We start from the raw sequence: 11,704 nt of genomic DNA on the forward strand, positions 1-11,704 counted from the left end.
ACCATTCACTTTCCACTGCTATGAACATAAGAAGAGTTCTGCTTGATCAAGCCAAAGGTCCATCTAGCCTAGCATCATGCTCACACAGTGGCCAACCCGATGCTCCAAGTGGAAGCCCAACAATGGAGGTAAAACCTAACCATTGTGGCTGGTAGCCATCATCTTGTAAAGTAATCCGACTTGGTGGTCAACACTACCCCTGGTGGGGATGAGTTCCATATGCTAACTATGTGCTGTGTGTAGAAAGTACTTTCTATTGCCTGTCTCGAATCTTCCAACATTCAGTCTCATTGGATGCCCCCCAGTTCTAGCATTATGAGAGAGGAAGGAAAACATTTCTGCAACTTACTATTAATACAAGTTTCTGGAGTCCTTCCAGAGGCCATGGCGATGACCTAAGTGAAGGAGCTCAGCAAAGTTTAAAGATCTGCTCCTGGAAGCATTCAAGATTAAGTTGCAGGACAAACAAACGAAACCTCATTCCAATTGGATTATACTCTACGGTAAGAGCATTTGTTGTTGTTGCTTTTAATGATCTAACAGACTATTATCAGCGTTTAGGCAAAGGTTCAAGCTAAGTGATGGGACACCTGCTTTGCATGCAGAAGGTCTCAGTTTCAATCCCTGGAAGTATCTCCAGCTAGGACTGGGAAGTGGAGGTGGAAGTTGGGAAAGCTGAATTTAAGACTGGGAGATTGAGAAAGCCAGAGTGGCAGATTTGTCTGTACCTACAGCAGGACAGCATCCATGCAAGCCCTGTTCACATGTTATACTTTACACACACACACTCTCTCCCCTGCAGTGGTCAGAAGGCTGCTTGGAGGCTATTTGTGAGGCATGGAATTAAATTCTAAGATTTGCATACATTTCTTTCAAAGGGCCCCTGAGGAATGCAGTTAAATAGAAAGTGAAATAAAAGGCTTTAATTCTATTGTAGAGGTTTTCAATCATTTCTCAGGTCGTTACCCCCCTCCCATTTCCAATTTGGAATCTGAACCACAAACGAAACCAGCTCCCTGCTCTTGATATGCAAAGAGCCAGACGGGTCTCTAAGCAGGTGCCTTTGACAAAGCAATATAAAAATTCCTAAGTGTTAAAAGTGGATGAAAAGGAAGGAAGGAGATTGGTGAAGGCTAGATTGCCCTGTGAAATGGAGATGAAATAAACTCAGTCTGAAGTGTAAAGTTAAGGTACTGGGCCCCTGCGGTACCGAAAGGCAGCGGCAACGGAAATGCAATGCGACATGCCCACATTGCCAATTAAGGGAGCCAAATGGAAGAGACATGTCAACAAGTCGCAAAGAGGCCATGGCACAAAGCCGAAACCCAGGGCCGTCACTGCAAAATCCCACGGGACTGCCACAAATATGAACACAGGGGAGACGCAGAGGAAGGACAAGGAGGAAGAGAAGCAAAGGGCTGAAGGCAACCTCTCTCTCTCTGGTGACTTTTAAACATTTTGTGCAACTGAAAGAGACCTGGGAGGTCAAGAAGCAGCAGGAGGATACAGTCAGGGTCTGGGTCTAAAAAGTACAGATAGTTTGACATGAGTAGGGATGGGGGAGAAATTCAGTTCTGTTCACATTCAAAGGTGACCTTATCTAACTCTCACTTTCTGAAACAATGTGAGAACCCAAACACTGCTGCCACCCTCTGAAATAAACCCTTCCTCAACGAAGAACTCTAACAATGCATTATTTTAGGGGAAGTGTGTACATTAATCAAGATGGCATGTGTTTATTAGGAGAAATCGTCACTGAAATGCCGACAAGTTTTCATGGGGGTTAAAAAAGAAATTCACAAATTGCTGCAGGAATGTGGAGAGCTGGATTTAAGACTTGAAGAATGAGGAACTTGGAGGACCCAAACCGACAGTTCCATCCTTTCCCTAGGTACCAGGGGAAGTATGCAGACCTCGTTAAAGGGGAGCTTTAAAAAAGAAAACTAACAAAAATGTGACAAAGTACTTTTGGGTTGCTGGGAAGCAATCCTCTGGGCATGTGTCAAAAGTGTTCTCAAGCACAGCCATCAGCAGTGAGATTCAGATGCTTTCTTCTCTGCACCAGATTTATTCAGGCTGAGGAAGGAACCTCAAATTAAAGAACATAAGATGAACCAATAACCCATCTAATCCATCATTAGCATCAGCATCCTGTTCTCACAGTGGCCACCCAGATACCTGTCGGAAAGCTGTGGGAGCGAGTTCCATAGTATGCGCAGGGTGAAGCATTATGATGATGATGATTCCTATGGCTACAATTTATTATCCAGCCTTCACCCTAAAGTCCCAGGGCAGTTCCTGAATCATTGCAAAATGAAACTGGAGCAACAAACCCTTCATGAACGTACCCAGCGAGGGGCGGGGGGGGGGCAGCTGCCCCCCAGAAGCGCGGATATATATATATATATATATATATATATATATATATATATCGTATTTTACGGACCATAACCCGCACTTTTCCCCTCCAAAAACTGAAAAGTCGCTGCGGGTTATGGAAATCGGGCTGTTTCCGCCCCCTCTGCGGCTGCAGCCAGCAACAGGAACGTGGGAGGGGGGAGTAGCAGCCTGAGCTGGGGGGGGGGGGCGGACGGGAGCTCCATCCTTCCTTCCCCCCTCTTTCTTTCTTCCTTCCTTTTTCTCTCTCCCTCCCTCCCTCCCTTCTCTCTCTCTCTCTCTCCCCTTCTTTCTTTCTTTTCTTTCTTTCTTTCCTTCCTTTTTTCCTTCCTTCTCTCTCTCTCCCCCACACCTTCCTTCCTTCCTTCCTTCCTTCCTTCCTTCCTTCCTTCCTTCCTTCCTTCCTAACCTCCCTCCCTCCCTCCCTCCCTCCTTCCTTCCCTCTCTCATCCCCTCTCTTGCCCCCCCCCCAGTTTTGATCCTGGGTACGCCCCTGAAACCCTGAACAACTCGGAATGTTACATACAGAAAGAAACAGGACAGAAGCAATACATGCAAAGATCTCTTTCCATCCTAAACTCAAGCTCAGATGAACTGAGAGTATCTGGATGACCAGACATAGGAAAAGGTTATCCTCCTAGGAATTACTCACCCTCTCCCTTCATATAGAATTCTAACACCCATTGGTCTACCAGATAAATGCTTTAAACGTGGGAGGATCAAACCCTTCCTAATTGCAGATTATTTCCAGTGAATATTTCCTCCCCTCTCCAGACCACCAGTCCTGACACCCCATCACTTCTATTTTCTAAACAGGGCCAAGTGCACACTTGACCTTGTCATCTAATGGGCAATAGGCAAACAATGTTTCATCCTCCCACACCCTTGAAGCATTTTAGCTCTCATCCTGCTCTTTTAAACTTTTGTGCTGTTTTCGTGTGTGTGTGTGTGTGTGTGTGTGTGTGTGTTTTAATGCACATTGTATATTTATTGTAAACTTCCTGGGATCTTTTTCAATGATCTATGGGAAATTCAGTTTGAATTCTCCCTGATGGGTGTGAAAACAGATTCTGCAAAAGTAGCTCTCTGCTACTGGTATCTTCTAACTCTTAAAAAAAACAAAACAAAAAAACCCCAAAAACCTTTATGAATGTTTGGCGTTCTTGAATGTTGGGGCAGAAAAGGCACCTTTCTTTAGGAGAAAACGGGTGACTTTTATCTTCTGTGTTGCCAGCAGTAAGAGATCCACAGCTGGTTAAATAGCACAGGATAGAAGATGTTCCTAGTACAATGGTCCTAGTACACACACACAAAGTCCTCTTGCGCTCATAGATAACTTGCAAAATGAAAATCACACACGCACGCACACACACACACAAAGTCCTCTTGAGCTCATAGATAACTTGCAAAATGAAAAGCTGGCTTTTTTTGCCAGCAATGCTCCACTTAATTGGACAACTGCTGTGCCGTAATACCTACCCCAATCTCACATAGCGCAAAATTTATGCTGGTGATCGCTAACAAAAACAGCCCAATAAAATAGCTGGATTTATTTTACAAATGAAAAAGGCTGTTAACAAAGTGGAGCATCTGATATGCTCACTAAATCAAGGATAAAAGGACAGGAGCTCCATTGAACGTCACCCCCTCCTGAGTTTTCTTCTTCTTCCAGAAACTTCAGATGAGAATGGTTCCCACCCCCCACTAAAGGTACATCTGGAATCATATCAAAGGGAAACCGATCATTTAAATGAGTTAAATTGCCATCACAGCCCCTCAATGGATCTGACAGTCTCAGCTCCAGGTTCATTTCCGACATTAAAAGGAGAAGCCTTTTTGCAAATTTTATAAACTCCCTTTCCCCGCATTCTCTAATCAATAGCTTAAGGCCAAGGAAAGTTTTGTTCATTATGTGAAGAACACAGATACATTGTGCAATTGTAATACGGATGATAAAAATATGCTGAATATGGTCCCCTGGAAGGTTGAGATGTGAGAGGCAGTGTGGTGTAGTGATCAAAGCAGGTGTGGGTTATAGTTTTGGAAGGTTATAGTTTTGGTTATAGTTTTGTAGCTCAGTAGAAGAGCAGCAGCTTTGCATGCAGAAGCTCCCAGTGTCAATACTAGGAATCTTCAGCCTTGGCTGGGAGAAACTCCACATCTGAAATCCTGGCGATCCACTGCCAGTCAGTGTAGACAATAGTGAGCTAGATAGACCAATGGCCTGATTCAATAAAAGGCAACTTCATAACCTCTGGCCTATGGACCAGATTAGACCCTCCAGGCATCCTAATTTGCTCCACAATGCTGTTTCCCCCAAGCTTCATCCACCTGCCCTACATCTGATGTAAAAAAATGGCATCTGGGCAAATTAAAATGTGGCTGCAAAATAAAAATTTTGGGGCCTTAAGGTGTGTTCCTGATTGTTCCTCAGCAAGTGGACCTTGCATTCAGCTTTCAAATGCAAGACAAACACAGATCAGTTGCACTCCAGAGTTTCTGATTATGAAGTCCTGAGTGCAATTGATCCATGCTGGAAGCAAAGCTTGAAGTCATCACTAATGACCAGCTGATTGACGGGTGACTTCAAGCCCCACTGAAGTCAGGCACTCTGGACAGGGTCGGAGCAAGTGGGGGGTGGGGGCGGTCTGCCCCGGGCACTGCCCTGGAGGGGTGTCACTCAGGGCTACCCCCCGCCCCTTGCCTCTGCACGACAGCCTTGGGGGGAAAACAACAACAACAACAACAACAACAACAAACTGCAGGCGCGCCGGCCGAGCGATTGGGCGCCGCGCGGGTGCCTGCTGGAGGGGGGGTGGTACTCGGGGCCGCACCCCCACCCTGCAATCGGCGCCTGAGCCTGGACGCTCTGTTTAGAAGTCGCGGGGGGGCACGACCCCCCCTCTACCTAGCATGCATGTGCAGTGGGATGCTGCGCATGCGTACAACGTAGAGGGGATCACCCCCCCACGACTTCAAAAAAGAGCCTAAATAGAGTGCCCAGGCTCCAGGCAGATATCCCACTGGTGCGGCGGGTGCGCCGCACCAGTAGGCTATCTACCTAGCATGCATGCTAGGTAGAGTGGGATCGTGCCCCCCACTACTTCTAAATGGAGCCTAAACGGAGCATCCAGGCTCCATTTTGAATTCACGGGGGGGGGGGTTGCGATCCCCCTCTACATAATGATGCATGTGTCGTTATGTAGCGACGCCGTGCCCCCCCGGGGGCATGGCAATTTGCCGCCCCGGGTGTCGCGGTGCCTCGCTACACCCCTGACTCTGGAGCATAGCTGATCCTTGCTTAAAAAGCAATGGTCTCCCAGCACCACCTTCTGAGACCTGCCTTTTAGGAATGGCCAGAGCCAACTGGAGCAGAGTTGGACCATTCCTGAAAGGGGACCAGAATGATACGATGGTGGTTGATGACACAGTTCATTGACCCCCTGAGTAACTGGCATGCACAGAATGATGAAACCTAAGGAAATACATGCACCTATCTTTAATCTGCAAAATGTATACAGGCCGCAGAATATGTAGTTCACCATATTTATTTATATAAAAAAGCAGAATATGCACCATCCACTTAAGCCAAAGTTTCTTTCATGGATGCTTTAGTTGAGATTCCTGCATTGCGGGAGGTTGGATCAGATGACCCTCGGGGTCCCTTCCAACTCTACAGTTCTATGATTCTATAAGCTATGTAAACTCTAGTCAAGGAGGGTGACTTTGGGAGAACAAAAGTATGCAATAGGGCAGGCACCCCCAAACTTCGGCCCTGACAACTGGTTCTCTTAGCTAGGGATCATGGGAGTTGTAGGCCAAAACATCTGGAGGGCCGAAGTTTGGGGATGCCTGCAATAGGGCATTCAGGGTTAGGGACCAGGAGGCAGCAAGCACCAGGCAGTGGTGAGTGTTGAGTACCAGGCACCTGGCAGGGGTGAAGGGCAGGAGGCGGTAGCATGGGCACTGTCTCAAACTGAGTGGGGGAGGCATGATGGTGTGGGGAGTGGTGGCAGTGCTGCTGCTGGCGAGGTGGTGGGAGGTGCAGCCTCCCAACTAACCTCTTACCATCTCATCACTTTGGGTGGCAGCTTCTCCTCCTCCTCCTCTCAGGGTGCCGTCCTGAAGCAGCTTTGCACCAAAGGAAAGAGACTCCCGCTTTGCCCCACCCACTTTTGCCTCTGGCCACACCCACCTCTGGCATACTGTGTCCTGAAGACTTTCTTCCCCCCTGTCCACCAGAGAAAATTCAGACTAGGTTCAAGAGCTAGAAGTTCACTCCTCTCTTGAAAACCTTGCTCCTTTCAAATCCGCTCTGGATCATAGATAATCTTATTATTGGACGTCTGTGACATATGGCTTTGCTGTCCGAACACGGCAGGGGGGTGGGAATGGAATTTATTCTGTCCTGGAAAATACATTTTTATCCTCATATTGTACAAGAGCAATCTCCTCAAACTGTCAAAACAGGTGTGTGTGTGTGTGTGTGGGTGTGTGGGTGTGTGTAGGGGAGAGAAAGTCAGGTTGACTCCTTTCATATCAAATCCTTTCATATTGGTGATGAAGTGCTAGTTTTGCTCGACACCACTCTGAGTTTGATAAAAGTGGACAGGTCTTCAACAAATTGGAGCTTAAAGAGATGAACTCGTTAAAGCAATAGAAGTTCTGTCACCTCGCTATGATGTATCGACACGAGGGCTCACCGACGTGGCAATCGCTGGAAGGACATCATGTCAACCAAGAACTCAACTGCATTACAAGCTTCCCACAGCTAAGGTGGTTTAACTAGGTATAGCTGGTGGCGCAGGTTGTCCTAACACAGTCTTTGCCAACTCCGTGCTCTCCAGTTGTGCCCTCATACAGGCCAGGGCTGATGGGGCTTGCAGTCCAAAACAGCTGAAGGGCACCAGGTTAGTGAAGGCTATTCCAATGAGTTAGAGCAGAGGTAGTCAACCTGGGGCTGTCCAGATGTTCTGGAATACAGCTTCCACCACTCCTTCCCATTGACATGCTGGCAGGAGTGGATGGAAGTTGCAGTCCAAAACACCTGGAGGACATGGGGTTAGAGTTACCTGCAAATACCCAAGCCAATCAGCACTAACTAAGGCAAGACAACATAGGAGCCAACTCCTAGAGGCCAAGATCCCTTTGGCCCCCACAACAAAATATTAGAGCCCCCCCTCCAGTTGATGGGCACATGGGGTGGGGCTCACCTGCCCCCCATATTTTATTCATGTTGGCACCTCGTTTGACAGCCACCTTAAAAGTATGCATGGTACATCTGAGTCACCAAGGTTTATTTTCCCCTTGGGAGAGAGGGAGAGAATCAACTTTGTAATTCTGGAACTGAGAGGAAGCATCTCATCTCTAAGTGCTTAGCAGAGTGGCTTAAGAACTAGATGTGGTATGGGAAGTTTCTGGTTCAAACCTCACCACAGCCATGAACTCTGCTAGACTAATCTCCATAATTCCTGAACATTGGCTTTGCTGGCTGGGGTTGATGATATTAGTAACTTAGCATTAATATCATGTTTTTATATGTAACTGTATTTTGGTAATATCTGTTGTTGTTGCTTCAGTTTTCTGTACACGGCTTATAGATATTTTTAACATATTGAGCGGTAAAGAAATTAAATAATCATCATCACCATGGTGTGAGGGACAGATAGGAGTTGTAGTGCAACCATATTGGCTGCTCTCATCTCTAACCAACACACCACACTGACTTACAAAATAATTGGGAAAGTACAAAGACCCAATTTATCAAGGCTACCAAGAGCTAAGTCTTGAGTAGGCTGAAACCATCATGGGATGAATTAGTCTCTACTTCTATCTTTCCTTAACACCTAGCAGAACCAAAGAATCCAAAGCCAGGTACATTCTGCAAAAGAAAAACACAATGAGAGGAGCCTGAGGCTCTCCTGTCCTGAAAAAGGAACAAGGAGCCATCAGTGAATGTTGACTCAGCATCTTACTAATGATCCTCTCTGAGAAAGTTGCAATTAGTTGTGGGCTGAGCAGTGAAAACACACCAGCCATGTTTCAAGGGCACATCTATTGATGCTGTGAGCTAACAAGTGAGCGCTGGAGGTTCTTTGCAAGACTTCCCTGCAAGGCAGGTCAAGACTCCCACAGTCTCATGCCATGCTTAATTAATGAACCAGACCCTCCCTTTTGACATTTTACAGAATTACAGGAATGAAAATCAGAAGCAAACAGAAAATCCCAGACCAAAGGTCTTGCTGGTGATGTATTCCAAAAACCTTTGAACGATATATTTCTGTTGCTTTACAGTGGCATAAATGAGCATATAACGCCAGCATTCATGGGTTTAGAGGGTTTTCCAAGCTCAGATGGAAAGACATTATAATCCTGGAAAAGACAATACAGTAGGTTTCTGCAGCAGCTCTGCTCCTGACTCTTGGACTTTGGTTCAAGTCTGTTTAATAGCATCTATAGCTTGGTCACAGTGATTTGTGCCATGGTAACCTCATGGCTGAACTCCTGTAACATAGGCTATGTGGGGCCTCCCTTGGGACTGGTCTGGAAGCTGCAGCTGGTGCAGAATGTTACAGCCAGTACCAGTATGCACTGGCTGTCAATCATCTACCAGGCTAACTATCATTAAGCAATTTATATAAATGGTTTTTTAATAAATAAATAAATAAATAAATAAATAGTGAAAAACTGAGATGCTCCTTACACAGCATCCAACTTGTTCTTCAGCACCTCAGTTAATGCTGATCTGCTTGGTATACTTGGAAACTCCTGCTTCCAAAATTTGAAAACTTATGCCAGCTACTATGAACTTTGGACAAGACAACACACATCAACATACATCTTGTGATCAAGATGTCCCAGATGCATTTTCAGTTGACACTGAAAACTCCACACTGAAGGTGCCTGAATGCAGTTTCAGGGCTAAGAGGTTCTACAGAGTTCCACCACAACAGGGAAAGTCCTCTCAGAGGTTGCAGCCAGCTGAGCAGCCCCTGTTGGTGGCGCCACAAAGGTCTACCCCTAACCCACTGCACAGCAGCAATCTCAGTTACAGAGCTAGCAGATATGTGTAGAGACACTCTTTCAAGTATTCCTTATTTAAGAAAAAATGTACGTTTAGTTCTTAAAAGCTCTTGAGAAATTTTGACTGCTTTTAACTTCATTACTAAGGCAAGGAGGCACTCAATTCCCCTTTTATCAGTGCAGGGAGCTGAGGCTGAGTTATAACGGTCTGGTTTGCACAACACATAAATTTAACTTATGGTTTACTGGGAGCTCATGAATGTGTGGGTTCCCAGAGAGGAGCTAGCAGCTGCTGCTTTTCTCCCTGGTCCTCCCCCCCCCCCCTGCACTGAGCTAAGTCACAGTTTTGCTTAGCATGTTGTCCAAGCCAGGGCTTGTGGTTATGCTTTCTCCTCCCTAACCATGAGCCAAGGTTTATGCCATGTATAACCAGACTAAAGACTTTCCCAAGGCTATATAATAGGTCTGTGGGACTGAAACCCAAGTAACATCATTAATAGAGGAAGCTGCCTTATACGTAGCCAGCCTACCAGTCAAGTGAGCTCAGTTTTGTCTACACTGACTGGCAGCAGGAAACCAGGGTTTCAGGCAGCATTCTCCCCCAACCCTACCTGGATTTGCTGGTGATTGAACCTGGGACCTTCTGCTTGCAAGGTCAAGTCTCTACCCCTGAGCTATGGCCCTTCCCAGAGTCTTCCAGAATGTTTATCAGGGGCTGTTGTTTTTAAAATCTAAACTTCTGAATTGAATTACAGGTGACCCCCATTGTCATGCAGAGGCTGCTCTCTCACTCTCTCCCCCCCCCCTCAATTATGGCAGTCAAAAGATGCTGCACCCTCCCTGTTTAAAAAGTACAATAGGAAAATAATTGGAATTTATTCTAGCAGGAAGGCAGATTCTGACCTCATTTCAGCATAAACCTGAACTTTACCTGGCAAGGGCAAAATTAAAGAAAAGAAGCATTTGAACTTCCTGACCTCTCATTGCTAAACTCAGCTCAGGCACACTTAGGAATGCACAGCCACCCGGAGACCAGGGATGTTTTTCTCTTACTCTCCAAATGCCTCTTCTGAAGGCATATTTGTGACTATTAAGAACCCCATTTCACCCTAAATGCTTTGGTCAGGAAACTAAGGAAGGATCTGCACAGAAGGCTGTGTGTGTTTGATAAAGGTGCAAATCTGCTTGTAGGTAATCACTTTCCCCTCCTCACAGCTGCATCTTCTTCACCTTCCTCTATTTTAAAATAGATGCTGGCCTGTTAAACAATAAGGCAGCATTGCCCTCCCACCCCTCTTTGCTCTTTGTGCCATTCACAGTTGTCTTGGCTTTGCTGGCAGCAGAATCCAACTCTGCTTGGTCATACGTTGGGGCGATGACCCTTTTGTAGATAGTTACCCAGGATATTAAATGCTCAAGGCCACCCCTCTGTGCTATCGCCTTTTATAAACTCCCACACACTCAGAGAGGTGCTTCGTGACTTTGGTGTCACACTCCTGAAAGAAATGGTCAAACAAGATCCTCTTTCAGGTCAGCCTGCTGCACGGCACCTGATAATTTTATTTCTCTCTCATTATTTTATTTTTTTGACAGTTCCATGTCATGGCCACTGAAATGTTGGCAGCCTCTTGGATAACACACCACGATTAGAGAAGGAAGAAAGCAAACACTCTATTTCTATGGAAAAAGCCATAGCAGACTGCGGTGGAGCAGTGATGCTCTCCTGAGCTTGGGATAAACAAGTTACAGATACTTACCAGGAAAGAAAAGGTGGAGGTGCCAGGGAGGTTGGCATGATGCAAATGCATTGTGTTGAATTGTGCCAACTTCCCCACAGCCTCATCCCTCCCCTTCTCCTTCCCAGTAAGTGTTGGGAAATTCCATTCCACCTTTAGTGCAGACATGGAACTGTTGCATGTCACATGTCTGTTTACACACCAGCACAGATTGCTGGGAACTTCCGTTTGTGTATAGCTTTCGCTTTTGAGACTCTCTCTGAGGAGACGAAGGAGAGACAACATGTTTTCTTTGTTCTGATTTATGCTTAATAAATCCACTTGTTATTATGCTTTCACAAGCCTCCTCATGCTGCTTCTGTTCATGCAGCGCACTCTGCTAATATAGTGTACTCAAACTTTTGAAGTCTGGGTCACTGGTATATGTCGCACCAGAGATCGGGGGATCGTCCAGCATGTTGGCTCGAAGGGCATGATCCAGCTGGGGGCTAGCCAGCTGGCCTCTCGACCCCCTCTGGATGCTGACAGTAAGTAGCAGTGATGCAACT

This window comes from Zootoca vivipara, chromosome 13, assembly GCF_965207765.1.
Source record: "Zootoca vivipara chromosome 13, rZooViv2.hap1.1, whole genome shotgun sequence".
Lineage (NCBI taxonomy): Eukaryota > Metazoa > Chordata > Lepidosauria > Squamata > Lacertidae > Zootoca > Zootoca vivipara.